Here is an 11,736-nt window from a genome sequence, read left to right as displayed (position 1 = left end):
TGATGCTGTTGGTCGTAAGTGGTCTTTTACAGTCTGTTGTCCTCATTAATCCTCTGGTTAACACACAAACACAGGTCTCTCCCCCACTGAGGTGCTGCTCACAACTGAATGAAAGCAGCAGAGCAGAGCTGACCTGTTGACCTCTGTCACACACACACACACACACACACACACATGAGATTCAACATGTTCAGAAACTGATTTCATGACAGTATCTGAAAACGCTGCATGTTATTGTGAGCTCTGGCAGTTTTGCTGAAAACTTGTTTGAAATGAATGACGTTGCATTCTTTATTTTACGTGTGATGCATGAAAACTCACCAGGAAACAGGAACATTTTCCATGGAAGCATGTTTCCTTCACAGGGAGCAGCCAGGAAATGGAGGAACCAGGCACATTTTTTATATTTTTTACTCAAGAGGTTTTACTTTATGAAAGTATAGGAACCATCGAGGTGAACCTTCTCGTCCACTGATGACAAAAACTGCTGTCAGTTTATGTACTTACTAAAAATGAGCTGATGACTCTCTTACAGTTTATATTGGATATGTATATGTATATATACACAATATAAACACAAAGATTATCTCCAGTGAAAGTTTAAGGTAAGGGAATGCATTGTGTGTGTGTGTGTGTGTGTGTGTGTGTGTGTGTGTGACTGTGAAAACCATCCAGGAGGAAGGAGATCTGTTCTCTTGCTTCCTCTCCTGTCATTTGTCTTTTCTCTGACATCTTGTTTTGCTGTTTTACAACACGGTTAAGTTAAGTTAGGGAACAGCTCCTGTGCGAAAACGACAGAGATTAAAACTAACTCTTCTCTCAGCTGCAGGTCACTAAGGTCAGGCAGCTGTCAGTCATCATCAGGTCACACCCGAGGATTCAGGAAATCACTATTTATTTATTTTAACGCCTGAAAATGAAAATTGGATTCACATTTTCAACATTGCTATATATATTCTGCACACAGATTAAAAAAATAAAGTATATTAAACGGCTTGATTGTAATGTTGGCATGTATGACTGGGTTTCTGTGACAGTCTGCATTTATAATTCATAGTTATGTGATTATATAAAGGCCAGTGGTTTCTGTGTTTCTGTGTCATGGCTGTTTTTATCCTCAAAAGATTTAATTAATGCAACTTTGTTGCCTTTGGCTCCAATTATTTCATCTTTATTAGTCACATTAAGACGGGGAACATGCTTGATTATAACTTTGGAACCTGACGATAATCCAGTTCAATACATGGACTAATTTAATCTATTTACTCGGTGAAAATCCCAAATTCTATGTGAGTTTCTGAAGGAATGATTCCAAAAGAAGAAGATTGTCTGGTCGTGACCTCGGCAGAAAGTTGTGTAAAAGTGGAGGCATGTCTGTCAGAGTGGATTTACTTTTATTTTGAAGGGTCAGAGCCAGAGAAATGTCGACTTCCACTTGATTGTCCGGCGCTCGCTGATCATTTCTGACTGCTTACCCTTTGCGTGGTGACTCTGGACTTTGCCACAGCGTTTGGCCCCGCGCCCGCCTCCTCGGCCCCCGGGGCCCCTGTCAGCCCCCGACGCCGTGACTACTCCACTGCCTGAAATTAATTTCCCTTCCTCACTGACCCATGATTTAATCCTGGAACACTGTGCCGACAAGAAGAATCCTGCTTTCAGACGAGTTACTTTCAACTTGGAGAACATTTTCACTGAATTTTCTCTGGGAGTTGAACGTGCAGATGTTTTACAGTAAAACTGTGTTGTTGTTGTTTTAATAATTTACCCTTTGTTAGTTAAAAGTGGTCAGTAAAATATGTAATTTATACTGAATAATACTAACTATTTGAAAAAGATCTTTATTTCTACAGTAAAACTGTGTGCTTTTACATGTTATGACATTAAAATTTAAAGTTATTTACCATTTCTTGGATAAGTATAGGGAAATCAGCATTATATGCAATTTAAACAGAAAAATATTGTTAATTTAAGAGTAATTATGATATTTCCTATTTTTAAAACAAAACTGGAAATTTGACCTATTATGGAAAAATTCAACTAATTGACTGTTTCTTAGACAGAGTAATCCATAAAAATATTGTATATTAAATAGAATAATTATGATATTTCCTCAATATTCAAATAAATTCTTAGTTTAAGGCAGAGTAATGCAATAAAAAGATTGTACTTTAAATAGAATAATGCTGTTCATTTTAGAGAAACTTCATGTCTTTATTTTTTTACAGTGTATTGCTGTTTCTGTGGACTTTTCCTCTCGTTCCTCTCTGTTTTTAAAGCTCTGTTGGACACAAAAGTGAGAATCAAAGACATTCATGTGGAGTTCAATGTTTATCAGGTGAACAGTCAAATACACAAGTGACAGTCGACACCTCAAATACACAACACACCCACACACACCCACACACACACACACAGATTAAGTGAGAGATTATAGCAGCTCATGTTTGGACACTGGACTCACACCACTGTGTGTGTGTGTGTGTGTTTGTGTGTGTGTGTTGGCAGGAGAACCAGCCTTGTGGCACCGGTTCAGCCCATGAAGAGCTGGAGCTGTGTCCACAGGCAGTGGAATACATCTTTATTCAGAGAGTCAGTGAATATTCAGTGGAATATTCCTTCCATCATTACTGTCTGTTTATGAGCTCCATATGTCACATGGGCTGAATTAACAACAGTGTTGCCACGACAACAAAACCAATGAGTAATGAAGCTAATGATGATTATTTTATTTTTGTTCAATCAAGAGTGAGAAACTAAAAGTATGATCTGAAAATATCATTAAAAAAAATAAAATAAAATCAGTGATGACGTCACCCGCGCAGTATTATTGTTTAAATACTCAGAACGTACTCAAGAACTGTTTTGAATTGACATTGTGAGGCTAAGTTTCATTGACATCAGAATTCGGAGGTCAGAGGTGTCAGAGTGACGTCACCTCCAAGTTCTAGCAATAACAGTCAATCACGACAGTCTACGTGGTTAAAAACACGCTTACATTACTATGCTTTACGACTGATTTACTGTGAAACAAACGCGACATGAGTGCTATTAATGGTAAAGAAGTAGCAGTGTTTGTATGGTGGCAGCCAGCTTGGAATCTTAAGTTGGGTTCAATTCAATTAAATTCAAAAAACTTTATTGATCCCCAAGGGGAAAGGGGTTGGTGTGGTGGGGACGAGTTTTCCCCCTGCGGAAGTTACAGGAAATTAAACATTAGCTAGATAATATGCTAACGCGAACATGCTAACCACTAGCGCACATGCTAACAACTTGATAGAAACAGTGAATCAATGTGGCAGTGATAAAAAAAACTGTGTTTGTTCACTTACCCGAACTTAAGGTGAACTTTCGGTGAACAGGGCAGAGCTGCCGCTTCACCAGGAGGGGGAGCCATTTCAACACTGATACCTGTAAACAAAAGACAAACGTGAGTAGCATGCTAACCACCTACATGATAGGTGGATGTTGGGATGTTGGGTGTGTCTGATGCCTGGTACTTGACCTTCAGAACCCACCGGAGCCGAGTCTGTAATGGCCGACATGTTTGTTTGTGATTTAATTTGATTGGCTAGCACCGGCGACTGGGTGGGTGCTAGTTTGTGCTATCACTTGGAAAGAGAGCGTGTGAGTGAACGAGCAGCAGTTTCAGTTTCAGTCGAATCCTCCACGTCGTTCGTGTGAGTGAGTGAGTGAGTGAATGTCAACAAGTGAGGAGCTTCTGGATCTTTCTCTCAGGACATTTAGTCCCATTATAGAGTCACACTGGTAACCAGTGGAGGCTGAGAGTCACACCGAGAACCTGTCAGCTTCAATACATCACAGCAAGTGAGTGACTCACACACACACATGCACACACACGCACACGCACACACACACACACACACACACAGAGGCCTGAAGCCTGGCCGGGGGTGTGAGGTGAATCCAGACAACTGGGTGAGAAGATAAAATACCTTTTCTGGAATTAAAACAGACCTCGTCTGGACCAGTCCTTGTGGGGACTAAAAACCTGGTCCTGATGAGGCAGAACCTCATATGTGAGGAACTGGTTAAAGTTTAGGGCTAAGATTTGAATTGTGGTAAAGTTAAGGTTGGAGATAAAACCTTGTTCATAGAAATGGAAGCCAAAGCAGAGTCCTGAGAAGAATAGCTGTGAGAACCTCAGAGGGGTCAGTTTAGAGGTCAGACCCTCCCTGGCAGCAATGAGGAGGGAGGAGCTCATCCTCAGATTATGCAAATTAGGCGTCGTTTTGATGCAAAACAAACCGGACTGGCCACTAATGTTTCTCCAGTCGTGAAAGGGCGAGACTCCCTGGGAGAAATACCAGGACAAGAGAGGGAGAGGGAAAGAGGGTGGAGGAAGGAGCAAGGGAGTCTGGGTAATAAGCGGCGTTTCCTGCAGCGTTATACATTATCATATTTCCACGTAATTAGTTGTTTTTTCCACATGAAATGAGGAAGCGGCTCGACAGTGCGTTCACTGCTGCGAGAACGACCCCCCCCCCTTCTGAGTGATGACCTCTGACCTTTTCCCCTCACATCAGTGACCAAACATCCTCATGTACTCACACACACAATCATAAACACCCAACAACAGCCTGCATCGGCCTGTAAGTGATGAGGGATCTGATTAATATGTAACTGGGGGTTCATTAGTGACAGGAGTATGATCACCCTACAGGAGCCTGTAGGGTGATCTGCTTCAACCAGGATCACCAGGATCACCAGGATCACCAGAGCACATGGCAGGAGAACCTGGGCAAGCAACCAAACACATGCATGATATTAAAATGGTTCTGGGTTCAGCTGCAGGCCTGCGTGTAAGACCCAGAGGAGTGTGATATCACTCCAGACCTGAGGGGAGTCATTCTGTTTCCACTGCACACAAACTACAAGTGATTTTACACCAAAGAAATGTTGAAAAACGTCATTTAGTCCGTGAATCATTGTCAGGAATGATTCTTTAAAAGCTGAATCACATGAATGAACTGATCCTCGAACCAAAGAAAAACCAAAACAACCTTTCAGACAAACTGCTGTGAGACAGTTAAAGGTATTTAAACAGTGTGTTACAGGCGAGTATGCTTACGTGCTCACCTGCTGCTCACGTGTGTAAAATCCGGATCTTCTACGCCGTGTTTTCACAGTAGCCCACAGTGAAAACTAAAAAATCAGGATGCACGGGTTCTCCAACACATATGGAACTCTTTTAACTTCACTAATAAATGTTAAATGCTAAATCTTACACAACCTTTCCCTAATGCAGTGAGTTGTAAATGTCCAGACATCGCAGAGCTATGTAGTGACGGAGAGAACGTTTGGGAAGGATGGACGGAAAATGGAATGGGCCTTAACCCAGTCCGTCCTGATGGATGAATAGATGGATGGATGGATGGATGGACTGGAGGCGATGGAAGCTAGATGACGTGTGTCCCAGGAAGTGAACTCAGTGAAGCAGCAGGAGAGCAGTAGCTTCACATTAGTCCAGTGAGGCTGGAGACGAGTTGGCTACTGTCCTGCGTGTGTGTGTGTGTGTGTGTTGCTCGAGGGTTGTCGTCCACAGAGTATGTTGTTTGAACATGAAGCCCTGATTCATGGTGTCATCCACCTCTGATCTGACAGAGACGATGTATTCTGATTGATCATGTATGGGTTAAATATTAGATCAGTGAAGGCCTGATCTTCAGCTGATGTTCCTCAACATGTTCTTACACCTAAACCTGAGTTTATTCACTTTTTATTGACAAGGTTCTGTGATGAAGGCTGGAGGAAGCTGGTCAGGGATTTAGTTGGTTTGAGGTTTTGGCGGAAATCTCGCCTAAATTAAATGTACTACTCAAGGGATTACTAGTTAGTACTTTGTTTTAGTTGTACCAGACCAAAGGTTGACTTGATTGAACAAATATAAAGGTCAATGGAAAATTGTTTGTTTGTTCTGAAAACTGAGAATTCTTCAAGACACTTTATAATATTTGAACTCATTAGCATCCTTAAGTACTAAGTGCTAGACAGTACGATAGATGGTACGATAGATACAGTGTAGTATAATAAATGGTCTGATAGATAAATGGTCTGATACATAGTGTCATATCCAGAAAGTTGTGTTAAGTTATGTTTAGTTTTGCCTTCTATTTGTTTTGTGACTTCCTGTTTTATTTTGACATCTCTCTTTCCTCTCGTTTCAGATAACTTGCCCTTCCCCTGTAGTTTTCCCGCCAGTCTGATTATCTTCCCCGCCCTGATTGTTTCCACCTGTTCTCCATTTACTTTGAGTTACATATAGCCTGTGCTTCCCTCTGCCCTGCGTCAGTTCGTCTTGTCTGTCATGCCAGAGAACCCACGCCAATCCATGCCACGTCAATTGTTTGTAAGGTTTTTGCTTTTCTTAGTTGCTACTTTGTTTTGTCCCTTTTTGAGCCATCAGAGTTTTTTCCTCGTGAAGAGTGATTTTGATTTGGCACCTTGCCTAGACCTTTTGTCTCCTCCCAGTGAGTGATTATAATTTGTTACTTTGGCCTTTTGCTTATCTAGTGATTCCTCGATAGAGTGATTTTCTGTTGATACTTTTCCTCCCTTTGAGAGTGATTTTTATTTGTTACTTTGTCCAATAAATTAGAGTATTTTTGGAAGTTGTCTCTGAGTCGTGCTATTGGGTTCAAGTCCTTGTTCGGTTGTGACATTACGAACTGACCAGCATGAACCCAGCCGACTCAGAACAACTGACAGCGGCCGTTCGCTCCCAGAACACCCGCCTGACTCAGCAGGAGGAGCACATGGCCTCTCTGCACAGTGGCGTGAAGGGGATGGCTAAAAGTCAGGAGGAGTTCAAAGCCTCTATGACAGCCCAAGTTAACCTCCTGGCAAACCAAGTACATCAAGTCCTTGCTCATCTCACAAGGGATCCCTCTCCCTCAGACACCATGACCACACCATCTCCGGCGGATACCAGAGCTTCATTGATCTCAGCTCCCCATGCCACGACTCTTCGCCTTTCCCCCCCAGAAAAGTTTTCTGGTGAGTCAGGAGGATGTCGGGCGTTTATTGTGGACTGTGATATGCATTATGAACACTTGCCCTCAGCCTTTCCTACGGAACGATCGAAGGTGGCATTCATGATCTCCCACCTCACCGGGAGGGCGAGGGCATGGGCTACGGCTGAATGGTCTCGGGATTCAATGATCTGCGGATCCCTCAAGGAGTTTAAACAGGCTCTGCGGAAGGCTTTCGATCCCCTCTCATCCGACCGAGAGAAAGCACGTGAGTTGAGCAACATCAAACAAAATAGAGACTCTGTTTGTGACTATGCTATCCGCTTTCGCACCCTAGCCACGGATAGCGGATGGAATACCACGGCCCTGTATGATGTTTTTCTCAAGGGACTTTCAGATCAAATTCAAGACTTGTTAGTGCCCCTAGATTTGCCTTCTGATCTAGACTCCGTAATGACTCTGGCCATAAGAACAGACAACCGCTTACAGGAGCTACAACGAAGCCGAATGGCCTCTGCAGCTGGTCGTCATCAGGGTTGCGCTGCTGTCACTACACCCAGTTGGCGGAGCTCCTCACGTGCTCCATCACCCATTACCCGGAGGGAGAGGCCATCCGAGGAGGTGGAGGAGCCCATGCAGTTGGGGCGAACCAAACTGTCCACAGAGGAGCGCCGTCGTCGCCTGCAGGAAGGCAGGTGCTTCTATTGTGGACAGCAAGGGCATCTGCTAGCAGCGTGTTCGGCAAAAGGCACAGGCTCACCAGTCGACAGGGGGGTACTGGGGAGACGTTTCTCCTCCACGGAATTCCCTCCTCGAGCTTTAACCCAGACTAAGGTGAGGCATCACAACACCACACTTAGTTTGGAGACTCTCATTGACTCGGGGGCTGATGAAAGTCTCATGGACTGGGATTTTGCCATGAGACTCAAGCTAAAAACAGAACAATTATCTCAGCCTATAGAGGCCAGCGCTCTCGATGGCAGTCTGATTTTTCGAGTGACGCACAAGACTGAACTGCTCACAGTTATCATTGATAACCACTATGAACTTATGCAATTTCATTTATATAACTCTGCCCAGTATCCTCTCATTTTGGGTTTTCCCTGGCTGAAGAAACATAACCCGCACATTGACTGGAGTACTGGGAGGGTCTTGAACTGGGCAGAAGAATGTAAAACCAAGTGTTTAAAGTCTTGTCATAATGTGAAAACTAGTGATAACATTGCCTCTGTTCATGTCACAGACTCTGAAACTCCTGACCTGACTTCAGTCCCAAGATGTTACCACGAGTTGAGTGAGGTATTTAGTAAAAAGAAGGCAACCTCCCTTCCTCCCCACAGGCCTTATGATTGCCCCATTGATTTGATCCCGGGGTCCCCTATTCCTAAGGGTAGACTATATTCCATCTCTGGCCCCGAAAAGAAGGCTATGACCGAGTATATTGAGTCCTCGTTAAAGGCTGGTCTTATCCGCCCCTCTTCATCTCCAGCGGGGGCAGGGTTCTTTTTTGTGGGAAAGAAAGATGGGACACTCCGACCATGTATAGACTATGCACCACTTAATGACATAACTGTTAAGAATCGGTACCCTCTGCCACTAATGTCATCAGCTTTTGATCAGCTTCAGCAAGCTAAGGTTTTCACTAAATTAGACCTCAGAAACGCCTATCATCTGGTTAGGATCAGAGAGGGGGATGAATGGAAAACAGGCTTTAACACTCCTAGTGGTCATTACGAGTACCTAGTCATGCCGTTTGGGTTGACCAATGCTCCTGCTGTCTTCCAAGCAATGATCAACGATGTACTGAGAGACTTCCTGAACCACTTTGTGTTCGTGTATTTAGATGACATATTGATCTTCTCCCCAGATTTAGACTCTCATGTGCATCATGTACGGCAGGTTCTCCAGCGACTGCTGGAGAACCAATTATATGTCAAGACAGAAAAGAGCGAATTCCATGCCGCCACTGTATCTTTCCTTGGCTTTATCATAGCCCCTGGAAAGGTGCAAATGGATCCGGCTAAAGTTAGCGCTGTGGCTCAGTGGCCAACACCTGATAGCCGCAAAAAGGTTCAACAATTCTTAGGATTTGCAAACTTTTACAGGAGGTTTATCCGAAACTTCAGTGCCACAGCTGCACCTCTACATGCACTTACCTCTCCTCAGTCTCCCTTTTTGTGGTCCCCTCAAGCTGAGGAGGCCTTCCAGCAGCTCAAAGTGCGATTCACTACTGCCCCCATTCTCACAGTTCCTGATCCCAGCCGGCAGTTTGTGGTGGAGGTGGATGCCTCCAATAATGGAGTGGGGGCAGTACTCTCCCAGCACTCTGAGAAGGACAACAAGCTTCATCCCTGCGCCTTCCTGTCTCATAAACTCTCGCCGGCAGAGAGAAACTACGATGTTGGGAACCGTGAGTTATTAGCAGTGAAAAAAGCTTTGGAAGAGTGGAGACATTGGTTAGAGGGCGCACAGCACCCATTCATTGTATGGACAGATCATAAGAATCTGGAATATATTCGCAAAGCAAAGAGACTGAACTCTCGCCAAGCCAGATGGACATTTTTTTTTAACAGATTTAACTTTGTTTTGTCTTATAGGCCGGGGTCCCAGAACACCAAGCCCGATGCCTTGTCCCGTCTGTTTGACCCCGAGCCTACTGCCAAGGAACCGGAGCCCATCCTACCACTGAACCGTGTGGTAGGAGCGGTGAGTTGGCAGATAGAATCTCAGGTGAAGCAGGCTAATGGTGAGAATCCGACACCTAGTGGTTGTCCGGAGAATCGCTTGTTTGTCCCTGTTGTTATGCGTCCACAGGTGATCCATTGGGCTCACACCGGACTGCTCACCTGCCATCCAGGAGTTAAGAGGACCATGTACGTCATTTCCCAGAGGTTTTGGTGGCCCTCCATGGAGAGGGAGGTTCGGGAGTATGTGGAGGCGTGTTCCATCTGTGCCCGCAACAAGACCTCCTCCAGAGCGCAGATGGGGTTGCTGCAGCCACTCCCTGTTCCCACTCGTCCATGGGCTGAGATCTCACTCGACTTCGTCACGGGGCTCCCGGTCTCTGAAGGAAACACCACTGTGCTCACAGTGGTAGACAGGTTTTCTAAAATGACTCATTTCATAGCATTACCCAAGCTTCCATCTGCCAAAAGAACGGCAGAGATTATGATGACTCAAGTATTTCGTATTCATGGTTTTCCCAAAGACATTGTTTCAGACCGGGGGCCCCAGTTCATATCCAGGTTCTGGAAAGAGTTCTGCAAGCTCATCGGGGCCACCGTCAGCCTCACCTCTGGTTATCACCCAGAAGCCAACGGCCAGACGGAACGTCTCAACCAGGAGTTAGAGACTTGTCTTCGATGCCTGGTGTCGCAGAATCCGGCTTCCTGGAGCAAGAAGCTGGTGTGGGTGGAATATGCCCACAACTCTCTTCTCACCTCGGCAACTGGCATGTCTCCATTCCAGTGCGTCTTCGGCTACCAGCCCCCTGTCTTCTCCGAGACAGAAAAGGAGATCATCGTCCCGTCGGCCCATGCCATGGTCCGGCGATGCCACCGCATCTGGGCAGCCGCCCGTAAGGCACTCCTATGCAGTGTGGACCGCATGAAGAGGGCTGCTGATCGGAGGCGCCTACCTGCGCCTGTATACAAGCCTGGCCAGAAGGTCTGGCTCTCTACGCGGGATTTGCCTCTCCAAGTCGCCTCCAGGAAGTTGGCTCCACGGTTCGTGGGGCCTTTCCCAGTGTCCAAGGTCATCGGCCCTTCCGCTGTCCGGCTGCGTTTGCCCCGGTCCATGAGAGTCCACCCCACCTTCCACGTCAGCCGGGTGAAACCGGTTAAGGAAAGCCTCATGGTGCCCGCAGCCGCACCCCCTCCACCTCCCCAGATGGTCGACGGCGGCCCTGTCTACTCAGTCAAGGCTCTGCTGGCTGTGCGCAACAGGGGCCGGGGCAGGCAGTTCCTGGTGGATTGGGAGGGCTACGGTCCAGAGGAACGATCATGGGTTCCTGCTAGCTTTATTGTGGATCCTGATCTCATCACAGACTTTTACAGACGCCACCCTCAGTTATCTGGGCCGTCAGGTGCCGTCCCTAGAGGGGGGGGTACTGTCATATCCAGAAAGTTGTGTTAAGTTATGTTTAGTTTTGCCTTCTATTTGTTTTGTGACTTCCTGTTTTATTTTGACATCTCTCTTTCCTCTCGTTTCAGATAACTTGCCCTTCCCCTGTAGTTTTCCCGCCAGTCTGATTATCTTCCCCGCCCTGATTGTTTCCACCTGTTCTCCATTTACTTTGAGTTACATATAGCCTGTGCTTCCCTCTGCCCTGCGTCAGTTCGTCTTGTCTGTCATGCCAGAGAACCCACGCCAATCCATGCCACGTCAATTGTTTGTAAGGTTTTTGCTTTTCTTAGTTGCTACTTTGTTTTGTCCCTTTTTGAGCCATCAGAGTTTTTTCCTCGTGAAGAGTGATTTTGATTTGGCACCTTGCCTAGACCTTTTGTCTCCTCCCAGTGAGTGATTATAATTTGTTACTTTGGCCTTTTGCTTATCTAGTGATTCCTCGATAGAGTGATTTTCTGTTGATACTTTTCCTCCCTTTGAGAGTGATTTTTATTTGTTACTTTGTCCAATAAATTAGAGTATTTTTGGAAGTTGTCTCTGAGTCGTGCTATTGGGTTCAAGTCCTTGTTCGGTTGTGACACATAGATGAACCAATCAAGGTGAATTTTGCGTTACTCAGTTA

Source organism: Solea senegalensis, linkage group LG14 (assembly GCF_019176455.1).
Source record: "Solea senegalensis isolate Sse05_10M linkage group LG14, IFAPA_SoseM_1, whole genome shotgun sequence".
Taxonomy (NCBI): domain Eukaryota; kingdom Metazoa; phylum Chordata; class Actinopteri; order Pleuronectiformes; family Soleidae; genus Solea; species Solea senegalensis.
Note: the sequence above shows the minus strand (reverse complement) of the source record.